This window comes from Dipodomys merriami, unplaced genomic scaffold (assembly GCF_024711535.1).
Source record: "Dipodomys merriami isolate MVZ:Mamm:240054 unplaced genomic scaffold, mDipMer1.0.p SCAF_50, whole genome shotgun sequence".
Classification (NCBI taxonomy): Eukaryota; Metazoa; Chordata; class Mammalia; order Rodentia; family Heteromyidae; genus Dipodomys; species Dipodomys merriami.
The window spans coordinates 4,576,082-4,598,140 of record NW_027206069.1 but is presented as its reverse complement, the minus strand read 5'-3'; positions in this window follow the sequence as shown (position 1 = coordinate 4,598,140).

Below are 22,059 nucleotides of genomic sequence, written 5' to 3'. Positions count from 1 at the left end.
TGATTGGTTAGTTGGTATGTTAATGAATTCATCAGTAAATTGATTAGAATGTTTATAACTGATTAAGTTAGTTGGTTAGGCAGTGTGATGGTTGGTTGATTGATGATGTCAGTTACTTGGTAGTGGTTGGTTCACTGGTGAATTTATTTGTTAGTAGATGGTTGGTTAGTGGGTAGGTGAGCTGGTCAATTCCTTTGTCAGTCTGTTGGTCAGGTAGGTAGTCAGTGGGATGGTTGGTAAAACGGTTGGTTGGTCATTCTGCTTTCAATCTCATTTGTTTAGCGGTGTCACATACATCTCAGGCCTACAGTGAAAATCATCAGAGGACTCACACCTACCACACCTCATTTGATCCTTGCGGCAACACTGTCCAGGCAGGGAAGGAAATGTCTGTTACCCTGACCCTCAGAAAGATGGCCACTCACCCACAGCTCCTCAGCCACCCAGGCTAACAGATAACCTTGCCTAGTCTCCGCTGCCCCATCTGCACTAATTCTAATGCCCACAGGGCCCACAGGGCCCAGGTAGTCTGTCTCGGGAGGAGGGGAGAGAGCCTCTCTACAGGGACTGTCCACTGCCAGCACAGCTCTGCACTTCAGAATCCAAGGTTAAGTAGACCAGGTTGACCCTGAGCTACACCTCTCTCATTCCGCAGGCCAGGATCCCCCTTTGCAAGAACTGCCTGGCAAGGCTACAAACCATCAGCTCCCAAGGCAGAAGAAAAGCAAACAAGGCATGGAAAAATCTAAGGAGAGCTGCCAAGCCTGCACCACACAGGAGGCGGGCATGGTCCACACAACCCGCAGAGCCTGCCATGGGGGTGGGGGGCACATGGCCTGACAGGCCAGGGCAGAGGCTCGATCTGGAAGAAGAGTCTGGAGGGAAAACGAGCCTCGGTACTGCACAAGTCAGAGCCTATTCTGGAGCCCCTCACCCATCGTGCCAGAAAGCTCTGACTCCTTCCAGGGCTTCTAGGGCAGAGCTGGAGGTAAAGGATATTGATATTATGAATTAACTGTACAGGCTGTGGATCCAGACAAACCAGCCAGGGCTCAATTTCAGTAAGTCTAGGGCAGAGCCAGGCCCAGAACTCAGTAGTCTCTGGGTCCCTGCTGGGTCCCCCGACCCATACACCCAGGCTTCTGATCCAGACCCCAGCAATGTCTGACCACCACAGAGCCCTTCCCAGTGATGAATGAGAGGAAACCCATCATGGCCAACGGCAGGGGGGGTGGGAAATGAGGGAAAATAGCATGTTTGTTCCTTATTACTAGTTGTGTGGCCTTTGGGTTTTCTTAGTCTGTATTTTTGGTCCATGGGTTTTACATGAGCACATTACCCTCACACAACTCCACAAATTCAGTTAGCAGTCGGGTCCACAGCATCCTGCGCTTTAAAGGCCATGTGTTCATTCGCCTCTCAGTCTACCTCCTGCTACGAGGACAAACTCCCCCCACCCCCTCACACACATTACCACCACCACTGCCACCCAGAAGCATGTCACTTGGCCACACCTGCACAGCTTATAAAAGCTGCTGGCTACTGCCCTATCCCTCCTTCCTGGCTAGGAGACCCCTCTCTACCTCCCCAGGGCCAGCTCTCTGCCTTCAGTGAGTTTCAAGCCTCACGAATGTCACTCAACACACGTTCATCATGGAAATTGCTCTTCACAGCAGCCTGTGGAAAGACTGTCCACAGGTGGATTAGCCAGAACTGGGCTGGTGTGGACATGTAGTGGGGCTCAATGTAGACCAGGCACCTCTCCATCTACTTTCCATCTGTCACCTCGGGGAGTTCTTACAGCCACCTTCCATGCTTGGCTCCACAGTTACCATCCCTAAGGAAACTGAGGTACCAGGATCTAAGTCACTGGCCCATCCCCCACCCAACCCCGTGTGCTTTCTATGTCTATGCATTGGATTCTAATGTTCAGATAGGCTGTCCTAGAAGAAGGGGACAGAGTCTCTCTACAGGGACTTTCCAGTTCCTGGACAGCTCTGAATTCCAGGATCCAAGATGGATTGAGGATCCACTTTGATGGAGGATTGGGGATTAGCCTGGGCTGTCTGGTGGCTCTGGATCCCTGTTATATAGCAAGAGAGAGAGGGGGGGAGGGAGGGAGAGAGAGGGGGGGAGGGAGGGAGGGAGAGAGGGAGGGAGGGAGAGGAAGGGAGGGAGGGAGGGAGGGAGAGAGGGAGGGAGGGAGAGGAAGGGAGGGAGGGAGGGAGGGGGAGAGAGAGGGAGGGAGGGAGGGAGGAAGGGAGAGAGAGAGAGAGGGAGGGAGGGAGAGAGAGAGAGAGGGAGGGAGGGAGGGAGAGAGAAAGAGAAAGAGAGAGAGAGAGAGAGAGAGAGACCTACACACCATGTGTGGTCAGCATCATCTCTATCACCAAGGTAGCAGCTGCAGATGTGGTGACTGAGGGTCCTGCTTTGCTATCTGTGCCTGGTTTTGACAAGGGAGTGAGGCTGTCCTCCATGGATAGATGGGAGATCTGGGACATTGCCGCCAATGCATTATTGACAAGTAGCGGGAAGAGAACCTGAGTTTACAAAACCAAGATGAGGAACAGAAAGTCAACAAAGACCTCCAGTGATGGATGGCCCCACCACCCAGCCCTGCCAAGCCCAGCCACCCAGCTTGCGGGACCCACACATATGTGCGTGCACACACACACACACACACACACACACACACACACACACACACACACACACACACACACACTGGCTGTTGCAACTTGCCCTCCCATCTCACTCCCCACTGCCCCCATCCCAGGAGAGAAAATAAATCCTTGCCCCTTTCTTCCCAGCACTCCAGCTAGGAGTGCCAGGGCTGCACATAGCTGCTGTCTGTTCCAAGATAAACAAGAAAGCTCCCACCACCCATCTCCAATGGCCTGTGAAAAACGAGACATGTTTCCCCATTCACACTGTGTTTGTGCATGTGTGTGTGCATGTGCACGCACACATGTGCACAGATGTCACTCTGTGTCGGTGTGTGGTATATGTGTTTCTGCAATTGTAAGTTGGAGATGGAGTGAAGGTATGAGGGATGCTTCACCCAGGACCTCATTCCTAAGTGCTGGAGGCCAGGTTTGAACAGATACCCTTTAAAAAAAAAACGCTTCCTCGAGTGAATTTCCTGGGACATTCCCTCTCCTCTCACTTCCTCCTGCCCATTCCCAGACCCCCAAAAGGGCTGCAATTACAGATGGTTGTGCCTAAAGAACAGAATTTTGATGAGGCGCACTGGGGAGGCTGGCGGCAGCAGGATTTTCGAGGAAGGGAATGGAGGAGTGAAATGTCCTCTGTTTCTTCCCAAGCCAGTTCCTTATTTGGGAACATCTGACACAGTGGCCTTGGTTCCATTTGCATGAGGAGTTCTCTCTCGGGAGGGAAAAGGGACTTGTCACATTTCTGCCACCAGAGTGTATTTGCAGGGAGAACAAGGGACATGCCAGCAGTGGTCTTCGCCATCGCCACAAGTGGTGGCTGAGCTGAAGAATTTCTTCCCTGGGGCACATCTTCCTGTGTCTCCTGTGAGCTGGCTTCTCTCTAGGGAAAGCGGATCTCCCTCTCACCAGCCTGGCCTGCCCGCCCTCTGTGCTCAGCACTCCAGTTAAAAACATGTCCTGTCTCTGCTGCAGGTTTATGAGACCTTGTTTCAAGGATTACAGTCTCCTCTCCAGGCGAGAACAGAGGAGCCAGGGCCAACTCTTACAAAACAGATCTCTTGGAAGGAAGCCGGGGAGGTCGGGGGGGGGGGGGGTGGGAAGGGAGACCCACAGTCAAACTAGGACAACATTTCTCAGGAGGAGCTGAGCAAGACTCCACATGACTTCAATCAGGAAGGACACAGGCTGGCAGCCACACTACCTCCCAACCAGAGCCAGACCTATCCACGTGTCTGTAATCATTCTGTCTCTCCAGGTGTCGCCTTGCCTCGCCCCTGGGGGCACACCAGAAGTGAACCCCCAACCCTCACTGTTCCCCAAGGCCAGTGATAACCTCTCAAACCATTCACACATGGGTACAGCTGGCAGAGTAGCTCTCACAGTGTTGAACGTGAAGTGATAAAACAGCAATAGGCCCGAAGTCGCTCTTGGGCTGTTGATCCCAGGGGGGAACATTTCAGGGTGTTACACAGGAAGTGGGGTTGTCCTATTTTTACTCAGTAGTGATGACGGCCCGGGAGTTTCCAACTGCCACTCCCAATTAGAAATCAAATAAATAACTCCTTCTGTCAAAAGACACCACCACCACCACCACCACCACCCCCTACCCCGGAATGAAGCAGCAGACAGAAAGCCTTCAGGTTTAATGGCCTAAGGCTTCAGGGGCAGCGAGCTCTGGCAGCACAGGCTCCTTAGCCTTGGTCTGAAATACGGCAAGTGTGAGAGTACTCAGGAAAGGGGATGCAGGCACAAAGCAGCCACAGGCAGGGGCGCAGACCACAGTCACAGAAGCTGATCTGATGGGCCTGAAGCCCTTTCTGTGGGGCCACAGAGACTCCTCAGTGGAGACAGGGAGGAGCCCTCTATCAAGCCCCCTCACTGTCCTATACGGGCAGGACATTGCTCTGGAGAGTGCGAGTTTGATCAGATTCTACCTGTCCATAGGTTGAAAGCCTACCCAAATATTATTATCCACATTCACCTGGAGATAGTGGATAGTCCCAGCTCAGAGCCAACCAGACAAAGCCCAGAGGGGCAGGTCCCCTACAGAACCCCAGCAGAATGGCCTCTGGTAACAGCTCCATGCCCACTCTGTCTGGTAGCCGCAGGATGACTCCACTGTACAAAGGGCTCCCTGTGGGGCATATTGGCTTCCCACTTTCTCTGCTACAGTCTATCCAACATGGGTCCCACCTCATACCCAAGGCTGGCCCAAAGCAGCTCAGCCAAACAAGATCAGAGACTTCTTTCCACCATAAAACTTCAGAATCTGTGCTCTGAATTCAGTGCCCGGGGGGGATCTATAGAATATCTTTTTCTTAGAACAAAGCCCACTTAGGGCAAATCCATGGGTGAAGAAAGTTTGAAGCCACAAGAGCCCAGCCCTTTATCACCAGGGAAAGACACAGACCTGGCAAAGGTGAAGCCAAAATCTTTCACAGAAGCTTCTATGTGGTTCAGCTCTGAGCTTTGTCCCCTATCCCCGCTCTGGCCCTTCCTCCTTTGATGCTAAACTCTGCAGGACTCCCTTCTGCTCTAAATTAAGCTGGCCTTAAATGCAGATAAAATGTCAGTGGGGCTGAACACAGCCTGGGATTTTTAGACCAGGGTCCTTAATGAGGACCTTTAGAGACTTCAGAAAAGATTGGGAGAGCTCTGCGACCCCCAAAAGGCTCAAAACAACACTGGATGGAAAGAGGAGGAGGTAGTTGGAGGCATCCATTCATTGTCTAGTCATTCAGTCTTTGAGCACAATTTGTTTTGTTATTGCTGAGGATTTTTTTTGATATTTATTATTATTTGTTTATGACGGTTCATAGAAATAGCCAAAGAGAATAAATTGAGAAAGGTCAAAGGAGACAAAAATCACACCAGAAAGGCAAAACTGGATCCTGGGCCAAGTTTTTCTAAGTCTAATTGGCAGGATTCTTGCTCATTTCACCAGGCAGACTCTGAGTTGCAGTAAATCATGATAGTCTATTCATTGAAACAGGGAGTAAGGTAAAGAAAGGGGAGGAAGAAGAGGGGGAAAGAAGGAAGGAAAGGGGGACAATATGGGATGAAAACAAATAGAAGGAAGAAAAGAAGGAAGGGAGAAAGGAAGGAAAGAAGAGAGAGGGAGGACAGGGAGGGAGGGAGGAAGGAAGGAAGGAAGGAAGGAAGGAAGGAAGGAAGGAAGGAAGGAAGGAAGGAAGGAAGGAAGGGAGGGAGGGAGGGAGGGAGGGAGGGAGGGAGGGAGGGAAGGATAGAGTTATGCTGTCCACTCTCTGTTGGAGCAAGCTATGAGAGGCAGGATTCCTTGGCAGCCACACACCCGGCCCTTTCTCCATTCACTCCAGGCTTCAGCACTGTTCATGGAAGGCTGATCGCACCAGACTTCATGCAGTATGCTGGGCATATAGTAGGGATTTAAAAAAAAAACTGTCCCTGTGTCCTGACAGCTCACAGAGATTGGAGTAAAATATTAATCAAAAACAAGCTGATAAATGTAAAATAGCAGCTCTGTGGGAGACTGATCTAAGAAAGACCCCAGAGATGGACAGATAACATTGGACAGATAGCATCTGCCAAGATGGTATGGAGAACGGAGCCTCTTAAAGGCCTCTATCTTCTGGTATTCCATGGAGGGAGAAGAGAAGGGAGAAGGAGGGAAGGGGGGAGGAAGGAAACCCCAAACTTTAAACAAGAATCTCATCCCTGGTCCTGCCTGGAAACTTTGCTTTCTCCTCCCACAGCAGGTGAAGCTCCTGGCAGGACTCCATTAGCAGAGTACCAGGCACAGGTGGACCCTGGGTAATTTCCAGGATGAAGAGCCCCAGGCCTGGTGGCTGTGGCCCCATCACTACCGCCATTTGGGCTTTTCCATCCCTGGGGGTCTGGAAGGTGCCAGGGGAGGCAAAAGATGATCAGGCTCTGTATTTTGCACCAAACCTTAGCCCCAAACTGCGGGATGGAAAACCAATGTGGAATAAGTCAAGACGAGCTGACAGTCGGTGTGGGGGAACTGTGAAGCGTGGCTGGGTTTGTGTGACTGCCATGGACAGAGTTAAGAATCACAGCTTTCAGTTCAGAAAACAGCCCCACCAGCCACTGGGGAGTAATTGCCCATTAGAGCAACAAAACACCACTGCGTTGCCCTCTCCATGTGAAATGAGCAAACTTTTATGATTTGGAAGGAGGAATAAATTGCGTTAAGTATGACATGCTCAAGCAGCTGGGCCCTGCCACAGTGCCCCTCGAGAACCTATTTTAAATAAACACCTATAGGGCATCAGCATGGTCTCCCAGAAAAAGCATCTTCCAAGCAACTGAAACCCAGTGGTTAGGATGGGTTAGTTCAGTGGTGCAATGTGTGCTTAGCACTCACGGGGCACTGGACTTAAGCCTCAGCACCCGCCCCCTAGAGATGTAAATAAATCAATTAATAAAAGCCAGGTCTGTGTACAACATGGCCCCTTTCCACCTTGCAGTCACACCCTCCCACCCCCCCTGCCCTAGGCTCAGCCCTCCAGGACCCCCAGCCCCTCCTGGACAGCAGAACCAACTCGGCGACACGCGAGGTCCAGGTCCACCTGGCCTGGGGAACAAGTCCCCAGCATTTCACTCAAGGCCGGGCTGGGGCTTCAAGAGACACCCACCTGCCTGCAAATCTGGGGCTGGCACGCCAGCTCCTCCGACCTCCCATCTGAGCTTCAGACAACTCGGTGAGTTCCTCAGAAATGACCACTGCACGGACCACCAAGGGCCACAGGGACCGCCAGGCCCAACGGACGCCCCCTGCCCCAGGAGAGCACTCACTCCTATCCGCTGCTTGCTCGCCCGTCTCAGGGTGGTTCACCTCCCAGCCGGCCAGGCGCCACTCCTGCGTGGACCGTCCAGGTCTTGTGGGTTCACCATGAGAAGACACCGACCCCCCGCACCCGTCCCCCCTCTCCACCCGCCTTCAGCCTGGCTCTCATCGTTTCTCCTCCTCGTAAATGATGTTCTGCCCCTAATTTACCCCGTGTCTCCCCCAAGGCAATGCCAGCTGCTGTTACAAATATAAACCACACTTTCAGAGGCGGAGCGCAAAGGAACTCGGTTTCTCAGGTTCACAAGTGCTCCTGGCCTGTGTCCCGTGCCGTTCCTGGACCTCAGACTCCTCCACTTGAAGATGGAGGAAGAGAACATGGAGACTCCAGCTGTTCAGGACCTCTGTTTCCACCCCCTCCAACACCACACTGCTTCAGGGGCTCTGGAAATACAGCCACTGCCCGGTGATGGGAGGCAGAGCTTGCGATCCTGGTGGACACCGTTCATCCCCTCTCACGCGCAGTGGCCAGTCCAGTGAGCATGCTCATGGGATGGCAGAGCTCCTACACCCCTCAGCCCACCCTCACCCACATGCTCACCCCACACCCCCGCACAGGGAGGTGGAGGTCTAAAGGTGCTGGGCCTTCCCCCACACCTTGGCAGCTGCTCCCCTGCTGGACAGGCATGGGACTCTTCCTGGTCCTTCCAGGATTTGGGGGTTTTACTTTTTTGGGGGAGTGCTGTTCTTCCAGGAATCTTTCCCTGGCTCTCTCCCTTATCCCCACAGCCTGCTCACTTTGTACACTTTGTACACCCCCCACATCCTCACATACACACACACACACACACACACACACACACACACACACACACACACACACACACATACACACACCACTCCCCAAGACTGTGGGCTCAGGGTGGTGGGGGCTGGACACAGATTCTGCATCAAGTGTGTGGCAGGGCTAGCTGAGATCAGGGTGGGGTGCCCGGGCAGATGGGCAGGGCCTTGGAGAGCCCAGGGGGAGCACAGGGCCCAGAGGGAGCAGGTGACACATGCCAAAGGGACCCGAAAATCAACATTGAACTAACCTGGCCTCCAAGAGTAGAGCAGGACCATCCACGCACAGGAGCGACGGGTGGTCCAGCAGCCGAGACCTCGGCCTCTCAGCAAGACAGCCCTCTGCCCCTGTGCCACAGGGCCCTCAAGGCTGTGGAGGTCCATTGGCTTACCATATTGGATCCGATGGCCCCTGCCCAGAAAGATGCAGGATACAGGTGCATCATGGGATTGGGTTCCACAGGCTGAAGCACAGGGCAGGGCAGCTGGGGGTGGGATCAGTGAAGGGATCTGCTACCTCGGATCCGGAAGGACACTACTCCAGCCAATGACAGGGCTCTAGCCAGAGCAGGGACACGGTCACAACCCAGTTTGTGAAGGAAAGCAAGCCAAGATGCAGCTGGCCCCCAGAGTTCCCAGCCTGCCTGGCGCCAATCAATTCCCAGACCCCTCCCCGTCAGGAAACGAGCCTGGGCTAGTTTGGAACAATCCCAAATCAATAATACATCTTAATCAAATAGTAGCAAATCTTTAATTGAAACCAATCACGAAATTGCCTTCTCCTCCCTTCCACAGAGCTGTGCTTTTGATTAGGCAGACAGAAAATGGCATAATTTCCCGCCCAGGGACTTGAGATCCCACCCAGGCCCCCTTTTCTGCTCCACAGCTGTGGAAGATAAAGCCTGCAGGGGGGTGTGGGGTCCAGGGCTGGACTTCCAGGGAGGTTTCTCTGTGTGGTCCCTAGAGAGTGGGACATACCGGGGGACACTCTCTGAGCTGTGGGAAGGGGCCTGGCTGGACCACACCTTCCTTGCAGCCCCATGTTGGGGCAGCTTGAAGGATGGGTGAATGCTTGGGGAGAGACAGGGAAGTGGGGATCAGGACACAGGGGCAGCCATGGGACCCAGCCTCTGGGCTCTGAGGACATAGTTCAGTTCCAGCCCTGTTCAGTCTGCCTCCTGCACAACCATCCACACTCCAGCCTCCAGAATCTCACAGGATTCAGGTCCCTTGCCTGGAGCTGAACACCCTAGTTCTTACCGAAGACCTCTGTGACCAACCATGCCTGGGCCCCTGGCTCTGTAGGGTGACCCACCCCAGGCTTTGAAGCCCTGCCCTCTGCCCAGCCTCATGCCAGGCTCAGCACTCAGCCAGACCTAAGATCCCTGGGGTCTGGCCACATGTACACCCATGCTGTGCCACTTCATGGAGAGAAGTCTTGCCAAGCCTTGTATGGTGTGGTCAATGGGGTCTGCCAGCCCTGGCAGTAAGTGGTCTGAGTTGTGAACTGGAGCCGTGTCTGCATCACCTGACTCACCACCCCCTCTGGGTCCCTGAAGGACTGCAGGTGCGCAGGGCACAGGGAAGCGGTCATTCACCTTGCCCTGCCGTCCGTCCCAGAGGTCGGGCTGCCTGTCAGAGTAGCTCAAGCTCTGGCCACAGGAGCTTGTTGAGAAGGACACACAAGCCAGGCAAGGACAGCCAGCCACCTGTTGGATGAGGGATCCTACCTGCTGGATGAAGCCAGAAGAGACAGCGCAACCATGAGACACTTGAGTAACAGGTGCTTGACATGTTGTTTGAAGCCTTGGATCCCGCTGTACCTAAGGGCTTAATAGAAAAAGGAGTTTGCTTCTGTCACTAAAGTATGCCTAACTGAGTCACAATAAAGAATTTGAAAAATAAAAAAAGTACGCCTAACTGATATGCCACGGAGGGGGCTCTTAACTTGGTCTTGTCGAAAATACCAGAGAAAAGTGAGAGTGTCACACATGTACATGAGCGCCTTGGGGATCATTCCCCACTTCTGAGTGCCAAGCTTGGGCCAGACCGTTACTGGTTACTGGAGACACAGGAACAGGCCAGGCCCAGTCCCCACTCTCAAGCCTGGCATGATTCTAGAGAGATACCAGGGGCCATGATTGGTAAGCTGAGCCTTCCCTTGGATTCAGACAACCTAGAGCACTCTGAGAGCTCTGGGTCTGTTTCATTCAGGACAAAGGATGCTGGGATGGCTCCACCCCTTCCACACACAGAAGAATGAGGCACAGAAGAGTGTGGCCCACAGGCAGACGCAGGTCCTGCTCAGAAGTCTGGCCACTGCTCGGATGGCCACCTCAGTCTGGCCACTTGGGTGGAGTGGGGGGGAGGGGTACAAGAAGAAACCTTAAAGGAGCATGCTCTCTACAACCTCCTGGGGTCTTGGCAGGGAGTAGGGGGAAGTAGAGGGCAGGAGTTCCACCTTGTAGAACCTCACAAGGAAAGGAGGAAAGCTTCCAGGTGCTTTTGAGCTGGGCAGGAAGTCTGTACTCAGCAGGAGCAGAGGAAAGAGAAAAGGGTCTAGACACACAGAGAGACCATTGTTACAAGTCATTAAAGCTCCCATGTCTTCAGCTTGCAAAGTCTTGTTTTAACCAGAGAAGCTCCTTTCTCAGGTTGCAGAGCCACGTAGACCTACCTGGCCTTCCCGCTGACTTGCACAGAATTACTTCCTACTTCCTGCCCAAGTAGATGTCAACTTCTGTTAAGGAGGCTTTGGAGAGTGTTTTCTTTTGTTGTTGTTTTTTCTTTAAATCCTTTATCATTTAGCTATCTTTTAAACTTTTAAATGACGGACACTTTTTAAACAAACATAGTAGTAATTTTTCTAAAAATAATGCACGAATTCTAGTGTCTAGGAAACAGTAGAGGGGAGGGGCATTGTGTGTATCTCGTTGGAAATGGGGGAGCTGTCCCCAACACCACCTGGGAGTCACCACGGTCCTAGCCAGTCACCCTGCTGCTCCCACCATGCACCTTGCAGTGGATAAATAGGCCTGGTGGCAGTGGCTCACACACCTGTAATCCTAGCCCCTCAGGAGGTGGAGATCTGAAGGTTGTGGTTCAGAATTAACCAAGGCAGGAAAGCCCATGAGACTCCTAGCTCTTAATGAGCCAACCAAAAAGCCAGAAGTAGAGCTGTCACGAAGTGGTAAAGCACTGACCATGGGCAAAAAAACTAAGGGAGAGCATCCTGGCCCGGCAACCTGTGTTTTGTTCTAGGGTCACGTGTCCTCCTAGTGAATGATGCTGTGCTATGATGACAAGAACTCAGAAGACCTGTACTTGCTAGTGAGCCACCCAGAGCCCTGGAAGCTACCGGAAGAGGACAGGTCCCAGGTCCACCTGCAGGGAAATGACAGGACTACAAGTCTGTCCTGGGGTAGGATCTATAGACGGCCTCGTCTCCGGGACCAAGTGCGACTAGATGGATGTAACCGCAGGAAACAAGCTGGGATTGGTGGAGGTAGAGGAGTGACTGATTAGTGAGGACAGTGTGGGTGTGAGGCAGGAATAACACTGAGAAAAATGTCTCATTTGGGTCAAAGTACTCCGATTCAGCAATGAATCGAAACATATGCTAGTGTTTAATTCTAAAGGTGATCGAAGTCACCTGCGTGCCCTACATCTCTCCCCCCATCCCCCATTCTTCCGGTGACATGAGAAATTCATTTGGGCATTCTTTATTTACTAACCACCTGCAGGGATGTAGAACTTCCCTGCAGTAAAATTCACCCTTCTTTTTGTTTTGTTTTTAGTTTACAATGTCATTTTGAAAAGCACATGCAACCCTATACCCACCACTACCTTCATGATATAGAACATTGTCCTCACCCCAAAACTTCCCCTTCCTAAACCCCTGAGCCCCACCCAGCCACTCACCTGCTTTCCATCCCTGGAGCTTTGCCTTTTCGGGAATAATACAGACAGCCTATAGCTTCATTCATGTAGCTTCTTCAGGTTAATGCCATGTTCCTGTAGGGGTGAGGACTTCCTTGGCATTTCTTTGTATTCTGTTTTGGCTATAAAGAATACAAGCAATGAAAAGCCCGTGTTTGGACATATGCTTTAATTCTCCTTGGTAAACACCTAGGCCTGCGATTGCTGGGTGGTATGTAAGAGTATATTTAACTTTGTGTTTTAAAAACTACCAAGCTGCTTTCCAGAACTGTGAACAACTCTGCATACCCAAGAATGCCAAGTGTACTCCTCATCCTGGCCAATGCCAGAGAGTTCCAGGTGCTCCTTTTTATGTTTTCATGCATGTTTATAATTTAGATCTAACTTCCACATAGGAGAGAAAATGCGTGCCCTTTGTCTCCCTGAGCTTTATTTGCTTCACTTGACATAATTTTTTCCAGGTCCATCCATTTCCCTGAAAATGACATATTATACTTGGTGTATGAATAAAATTCCTGTGTGTGCATGTGTGTGATTTATAAAGTGGGATATATATTACATTTTCTTGGTCCATTTGCCCATTGAAGGGCATCCAAGCTGTTTCTCTTTTGGCTATGATGAATAGGGTAGCAATGAACACAGATGTACAAGTGTCTTTACTGCATCCTGATTTATATTATTCTGGATAGATGCCCAAGAGTGTTATTGCTGAATCATAGAATAGTTCTGTTCAGGTTATTTCTGTTGTTGTTTTTTGTTTTTTTGTTTAGAAATCTCCACACTGACTTCCAGAGCGGCTATATCACTTTACATTCCCACCAACATTGTAACAGAATTCCTTCTCCCCACATCCCCACCAGTATTTATTGCTATTCATATTCTGCAAGCTGACCATTCTAACTGGGATGAGACGGAGCTTCAATATCATTTTGATTTCCATTTCCTTCATGGCCAGAGATATTAAGAATTTCTTCCGGTCTCTATTGGCCATTTTGACTTCTCCTGAGAATTTAGCTCTTTTTGCCACTTATTAATTGGGTAATTAATTCTTCGGGGGTTTCATTCCTGAGCTCCTTGTATATTCTGGCCTTTGTCAAATGTATAGCTGGCAAAGATCTCCTATTCTGTAGGCTGTCTTTTTAGCTTGGTAACAATGGCCTTTACTGTACAGAAACACGTTAGCTTGATGCAGTCCCATTTTTCAATTCTTCCTCCTGTTTGTTGAGCCCCTGGAATTCTACTTGTCATTTCAACAGCGGAGAGTTCTGGGCATTCCTCACCCTTTGCAGCACATGTCCCAAGAGTGAGGAGTGGACCCTTTATTTGTAATATGCACTTCCTTGACCATCTTTTCCTGTGCTTTCCACTCTTATATCTTTATGGCCATAGTGGCTATTCTAATAGCTATTCTGGTGTTGGTGTTGGTGTTGTTTAACTACTGTTATCTTTGATTATTGAATGTTAAGATTTCCTTCTTTATAATCTAGATAACAGCTCCTTATTAGATATGTGTTTTCTTTATGTCATTCTCTTAATAGAATCTTGCCAAGAATGGGCATTTTAAATTTGAAGTCCACTGATCTGTTTCTATTTTTCAGTTCATATGTTTTGTGTTTTATCAATTCTTCTGAGCATTGGTGGCTCATGGCTATAATCCTAGCTTCTTGGGAGGCTGAGATCTGAGGATTGTGATTTGAAGCCAGCCTGGGCAGGAAAGTGTGTAAGACTCTTATCTTAATTAACCACCAGAAAATTGGAAGTGGCACTGTAGCTCAAAGTGGTAGAATGCCAACCTTGAGCAAAAGAGCTTAAGGAAGAGTGCTCAGGTCCAGAGTTTAAGCCCCCATAACTTACAAACAAACAAACAAACATCTTCCAGTTCTTTGCCAATACAAGATCATAAAAATATTTTCCTATATTTTACTAAGAAATCTTATAATTTTAGCTCTTACGTTTAGGCTTGAGACTCACTTTGTGGTTTTGTGTGTGTGTGTGTGTGTGTGTGTGTGTGTGTGTGTGTGTGTGTGTGTGTGTGACTAGATTTGGGTAAGAATTAAAATTCATAGTTTTACATAGAGATATCCAGTTTGTTGAATGGCCTTGGGACTTAGGTAAAAAAAAATCAAGTGAATATATGTGTAGTTACATTTCTAAACTCTATACTATAGTCCAGTGATATATAAATCTAACTTTTTGCCAGTACCCATCCTGGTTATTGTAACTTGATAGAACTCTCAAAACTGGGTCATGAGAGTATTCTCATTTTGAAAAGTTGTTTCAGCTATTTCAGAAAAAAATTCTAAATTTTAAAACTAGCTGATGTGTTTGTATTTTTAAATCCTTCTGGAACTTCAATTATAATTGCTTTAGATACGGTTAAATATAGAGAAACTTAAGATTGAATCTTGCAATCCATGAATGTAGTATTTGTCTTTGTTTATACAAATCTTCTTTAATTTCAGTAATATTTTGCAGTGTTCAATGTACAGATATACAAAAATACTTCATTTGGTGGGTAGAGAATGCAGGAGTTTGCTCATACATGCTAGGCAAACAACACTACCAAATGTGCAAATTTTGTTAAATTTTATTTTTATATAATTATAAGTAGTAATGCCTTTTAGGACTTTTTCATGATATTGTTCGGTTTTGTAGAAATATAGTTGATATTTGTGTACTGATCTTGTATTCTCCAACCTTAATAAACTCCTTTATCTACTTATCTATTTATCTATCATTATCTATTCTATTAGTTTAGCTCTATTATTAGATTGTTTGGGATTTTCTTTGTAGAAGATAATGTACTCTGAGAGGAAAAACAGTTTTTGTTTTGTTTTGTTTTGTTTTGCCAGTCCTGGGGCTTGAACTCAGAGCCCAGGCACTGTCCCTGAGCTTATTTTGCTCAAGGCTAGCACTGTACCACTTGAGCCATTTCTGGCTTTTCGAGTGATTAATTGGAGATAAGAGTCTCATGGACTTTCCTGCTCAAGCTGGCTTTGAACAGTGATCCTCAGCCTCCTTTGAGTAGCTAGGATTATAAGTGTGAACCACCAGTGTGTGCCCGACAGTTTATTTCTTCCTTTGCAATCCACATATCTTTTATCCCTTCCTCTTAAACTGTGGCGTTGTCCAGGTCCTCACACACACCAGCCATAACCTCAGGGAAAGCATGGGCTGTAAGCAGTCACTATGAAGTACAATGTCATCTCCGAGCTTTTGTAGATTTAGGGAGCTCATTTCTATAACTAGTTGGCTGGGAGTTTTGTTGAGTTTTGTCAAATACATTTTTATACTTATTGAAATGATCATGTTTTTCTTTTTATTCTGATGATACATTGAATTATATATTTTTTTAATTTCTGGGGTAAAGCCACTTGAGTTTTCCTTTCATGTATTACTGAATTGATGTGTCTGAATGTTTGCTAAAGACATTAATTTACTCTGTAGTTCCCTTGTATGATTTCTTCATGGTTTGGGTGATGGGGGAATGCTAGCCTCATACAGTAAGTTAGATTTCTCCCCTATCTTCTACTTGCAGGAAGACTTGGCATATAATTAATATATCTTTCTTAAATCATCAATAGACCTTTCCCATAAAAGCAGCTGAACATACAGTTTTCTTCTGTTTGTAAATAAGGTTTTAACTACAAATTTGGTTGTTTTTAGTAGATACAGAGCTACTTCTTCTTGAGTGAGCTTTATGCATTGCATCAAAGCCAAGAGATTATTATCATTTTTGTCATCACTATTTTACTATCTGTAGGGCATATAGTGATGCTCCTTTTTTTCTATTATTATTTTATCTTTAAGTAGCTCTACAAAGGAGTTGTCATTTAACAAAGCAATTTATGAATGCAATATATCTTGATCAATGTCACCCCTTTCAACATTCTCAGCCATCTGTCCCAACCCACCCCTTCCCTATTCTTAATTTTGTAGGATATATATTGAATTCTTTGCTGTATTCTCCCTTTCATTTGCCCACCCCTTTTCCCTTGCTTCACCCCACTCTTTGACAGTATCTGCTTCCTGGTGTTTTATTTTGTTGAACTTTGACTTTGCTTTTCATTCTTGATGTTAATTCATGTCCTCTCTCTCTTTGTCTCTGTCTCTCTCTGTCTCTGTCTCTGTCTCTCTCTGTCTCTCTCATCAATCCAGCTAAGACTTAGTGGTATTATTGACTTTTTCAATGAAAACATTTTGTTTTCATTAATTTTTCTACTGTTTTTCTGATGTCTATTTCAGTACTTTCTGGTAGCCTTTTTTATTCCTTCTTGCTGATTTTCTTATTCCTTCTTGCTGATTTTCTTTGGCTAAGTCTGTTCTTTTTTTGTGTGGTTTCTTAAAGTGGAAGATAAGACTATTGGTTTGAGGCCTTCTTTTCAAAGATAACCAATTAGTGCTACACATTTCCCTTTAAGCTGAGCTTTAGGTAGATTCCACAATTTATTTATTTATTTATTTATTTATTTATTTATATTACATTTTGTTTATAGCCTAATGCACTTAAAAACAGTTAAATTTTTCTAATTTCCTCATGATTCCTTCTTTGATGCATGAATTATGAAGAAGTATGACATTCACATGCCAATAATCGAGGATTCTTCAGATATATTTTTGCTATTGCCTTCTTTATATTATGGTCAAAAATATATCCAAAGGATTTCCAGTGACTTAAGTTTATTTAGATATAATATAGGCCAAAAATCCTGTCTTGGTTACTGTTCCTTATTTTCTTTTCTTTTTTATTCTTTTTTTTTTTTTTTTTTTTTTTTTGAGTCCGGTCTTGAGGCCTGAACTCTGGGCCTGGGCGCTGTCCCTCAGCTCTTCAATTCAAGGCTAGCGCTCTACCACTTGAGCCACAGCACCATTTCCGGCTTTTTTTTCTGCTTATGTGGTGCTGAGGAATTGAACCCAGGGCCTCATGCATGCAAGGCAAGCACTCTACCACTGAGCCACCTTCCCAGCCCCTGTTCCTTATTTTCTTAAAAACACTATGTTGCTGTTGTGGATTAAAATGTTCCACACTGCAAATTAAGTCAAACAAGTTGATGACTGATGAGATGTCGTCTCTGTCCCTCATTCCTGAATTTGTCTCATCTAGCATCAAAAAGGAATATCTAAGGTCACCAACTGTAATGTGCCTATTTTTGTTTTTAGCTTTATCAGTGCTGTGGCACAGGGTTTGAGGGAATGGTGTGGGGTGTTTTTAGGGTTTTCATGTTCCTGGTGAATGTCCTTGCTGCAGGTGGGCTTTTGGCTTGTGATGGCCCTGGCTGGAAGTGATTCTCTCCCTTCCTTTTGCCTGGGACCCACGGAGGTGGAGCAAATGATCTCGCAGCTCATTAATCTGCCTTGTCCCATTTTCCAAAGCAAATTACCAAGAAAAACAAAGGAGCAACCAAATAAAGCCCAAAACCTATTCTACCAAATATTTACCAACAGGACACTTTGGGGGGAGGAGGAATCCATGAATTTAAGACCTCGTCGGTGATTTAGTAAGAATAGAACGTGATTTCTGGAAATTTCAACTCTTTGCCTATATATTGGTCAAAATAGTTTTTGTTTGTTTGCTTTTCTTCTTTTTTTAATCAAGATACATTGCCAAAAATTTTACAGTCTTACCGGGAATTTAGGCTTTCTGATTAAATACGAAAAAGTCGAGTACTTTGCAGGCTCTAGGCTGTGTTCAACTTAATTGATGAGAACTATCTTCAGTAACCTTTAATAACTCAGTGATTCATTGTGAGGAGCCATCTCGACCTGTAACAATGTGAATGTGCTGTGTATCCCGCCGCACAGTGACGGGATTCTAGACCGGAACTTTTTATCTGTCTCTGACTGCAGAGACCTCCCTTCCACCCATGGGCTGTAGACCAGGCCTTGAGGAACAACTGCTTTCAAACTGTACTGCCAATAAGCAGGAAACACTCGGCATATGTAAAAGACAATTACGATAACTTCCCAAACTGATAACCATACTTATTGTACTGCTTTTCCTATTGCCAGCTAGGAAGCTCACAGCCAAACTTGCAAGTCAAGCTTCAGAATTCTGCTCAGATCTTCTATTCTCATTTGTATTGCAAATAGGCATTTGCCCTAATCTTACTATTCATAATGATTTAACTTATGAAACATACTTCTTAATCTTTTTTTAAATCTCTTTTGCATACGGGGATGAAGCAAGTCTCTGTCCTAACTAAATAAATATGTGGCCGTATTGGAGCACAACTTTATACTCTAGGAGTCCACGATGACCTCTTCCAAGTAGGTTAAAACACCACCGCGTGTTACAGGCCTAAACAGCTGTTGAGTTGGATAGGAAGCAGAACCTGCTTTCTGCCAGACATCTCCATGTCACGACACCTGGCCAAGCAAGATGATGGAGGATGAGACACCAACTCGGCCATCCTCAGCCCAGGGGGCCTGGCTGCCCAGGGATGTTCTGTGACTGTCTCCCAGGATGTGAAGTACCAGCGAACACGACATTGTCATCTCAGTGATGTTTTATTTATGGGGACCGGTGCCTGGGCTAGGGTGTGTTAACAAACAAAGATGATTGCTTGTGAGCCGCTCTCTCATCCTGAGGTAATTATCACGACATAATGCAGCGGTTGGGGGATTCAAAGAGTCCACGGTGTCTTCCGTAGGAAAATGAACCTCGGTACCCAGGCCAAAAGGCTGGGAAGCAAAGGCACTTTTTATCTTTGGTTAAAGGTGCATCATTAAAAGGCACCAGCATAAATTATTCTTCCTTTAAAAAAAATCCATACAACATTAAGAAAACTACCGAGTATAAAATGTCAGGGGCAGAGACGTGTGGATTTGTAGCTGCTAGTGAAGTAGGCCGGGGGCTCCCTGTGTATCGTGAAGCGCATAAATTAAAAATATTGACTGCATCTCAAATAGCATTTGCCATCAGCTCAAGATTGCGATGTGTTATAGGACCATTTGCTTTTTTAAAAAATAAATTAAAATATGAATCAAACTTGGATGACAAAGAAGTTCAACTTCTGGAGAAAAAAATCAAATACATCATCAAAAGGTCACAATTCACAGACAAATTGCTCTTAAAATTTATTACTTGTTTGCAAAAATGTACTGTTGATCATTGGTAACTGTTAAATGCTTGGGCGCCTCTGACTATACACACACACACACACACACACACACACACACACACACACACAAAGCACTCTGCATTTGTTAGGGGAGAACTCTCCAAGGGTCCCCGAATTCTATGCTGCAGTCAGAGGAGGGGAGGGAACAGAACTACCAGTCTGGAGCAGAGGTGGGGGCGGGGCAGCACATCACCATCAGCAAAAGCAAACCTCCTTCTTCAGGAGTGAGCGAGAATCTAAAAGGCACAAATGTCTGGAGCCTTGCCTTTAACTAACCCGGATCATGAGGCTTCTAAGAGATCTTGGGAGATTCTGTGCCATTCAGCTAACTGTCCTGAGGCCTTGCCCAGACTTTGTGCAAGCCAGGTGCTTGTACCTTTTTGTCATGCATGTGGAGCTGTGAGGATAGAGGTCAGAGGCCAGTGAATTTCAAGGAGGTGGAAGAAGAGGAGGAGGAAGGAGGAGAAAGGAGGAAGAGACACCACTCTACCACAATAGCTCCTTGCTTTGAAAAGATGCTAACCTAGGGTTTGAAAACTGTAGATTATAGTTCAGTTTGAGGCCTATGACGCCTGGCCCATGAGTGTCAAACCACCATCACTATCATCTCCTGGGATTTGGACAGGACATGGTAGTAGAGTGGCAATCTTCACCCTCTAGACAGAACCTTGGGGGTCATTTCCTAGGTTGTGTCTTAAATTGGACTTTTCTAAGTTCTTACTACAAAAATTTTCAGAAACACAATTTCATTTTCACTATGGCCTGTGAGAAATGAACCTTCATGCATTTATACTTGCACACATACATCCATTCCTCCATTCATCTGCACATTCATTCATTCATTTATCCATCTGCCCACTACCTATCATCCATCCATTTATCCATCCATCTACCCACCAATCCATCCATCCATTCATCTATCCTCCATCCATCCATCCACCAATCCATCCATCCATTTATCCATCTTTCCACTCACCAATCTATCCATCTACCCACCAATCCATTCATCCATCTATCATCCATCCCATCCACCAGTCCATGGATGGATTGTTGCGTGGGTGGGTAGATGATGGATAGATGGATGGATTGGTGGAATAAAGAGAGATGGGATAAGACAGGGCTCAGAGAGACATTTACCTTCTCTGAAATGAAGAATAGCCTCCTCTGTGTTCCTGTCCAGCAAACTGAGTCTTGACTGTTTCATTTCCAGCTAAGAGGGACTGACTCCAGGGCAGAGGCTACGTCCCCAGGTCTGCAAGTATGGAGCATCCAGTAAGAACTCCAGAGAGTGAAGGGAAAGAATGACTGAATGGATAAGTGGATCTCCAATCTTGTCCTCTGAAAAGCTGTCTCTCAGCTCTTCAGCTCAAGGCTAGCACTCTACCACTTGAGCCACTGTGTCACTTCCAGTTTTCTGAGTGGTTTATTGGAGATAAGAGTCTCACAGACTTTCCTGCCCAGGCTGGCTCTGAATCACAATCCTCAGATCTCAGCCTCCTGAGTAGCTATAATTACAGGCATGAGCCACCATGACCCAGCAACAGCATAAACTTTTGATAAATGGTTACTAAATTAACTTGTGGGTAGGCGGATGGATGGATTGGTGAATGGATGGATGGATTGGGAGAAGGATAAATGGATGGATTGGCAGATGGACGGATGGATGATGGATGGATGGATTGGTGGGTAGATGGATGAAGGATGGATGGATTGGTGGATGGATGGATTGGTGGGTAGATGGATGATGGATGAATGGATTAGTGGATGAATGGATAGATAGATGGATGGATGGTGAATGGATGGTAGATTGGTGAGTGAACGGATAAATGCATGGATGATGGGTAGTAGGGGATGGATAAATGAATGGATGGATGGATGGATGGAGGGGTGGATGCATGCATGTATAAATGCATAATTAGGGGGAGGATGGGAAGGGATGGGAAGGGGAAACAAAGGAGGAGGCTACAATGCTTGATAAGAAATGTACTCTTTATCTTGCCCATGTAATTGTAACCCCTCTGTACAGTATTTTCACAATAAAAAAAGAAAAAGGAAAAAATAAATGCATAATTAAGTGGCTGTATATACTGAACTTCAGGGCTTGGGAGAGGATTCCTATGTGAGATGGAGTTGTACTAAATGACTTGGAAACATCTCAGTCAACTCTGGGACTCTGGTTCTCTGTAGGCTTCATTGGTCGCTTCCAATTTGCACAAGTTTTCCCACTTCATCCCCTCTGTAAGACACATGATTTTCTCCCTCATTTGTACCTCACCTTCCTGGTGAATCCTTACGCATCATTCAATCCTCCTCATCTTCCTCCTCCCTGTGGAGATAGCATTCTGTCCGTCTGACTGAAAGAATGGTTGTTCTCCTTTCATTTTACAGATGGGGAAACTGAGGCTGAGAGAAGGGAAGGGATAGACCTAAGATCATGAAGCTAGTTACCAATGATACTGATGAGTACTGGACGGACCCTTTCCTTAGCCCCATGGATGATCCCCAAATACAAACAATACCTGTGGAGGCCACGCATTCATTAGTGTTGTGTCTCTTCATACCATTTGCAGAAGTGTGCCACAGTGTAAAGCCCTCTTGTCACTCCGTGGTGAGACTCGACCTCAGGATAATGGTCACTGGACACAGAGGAACATCCCATTCTGGTTTCTCCTATTATGGGCAAAACCTACAG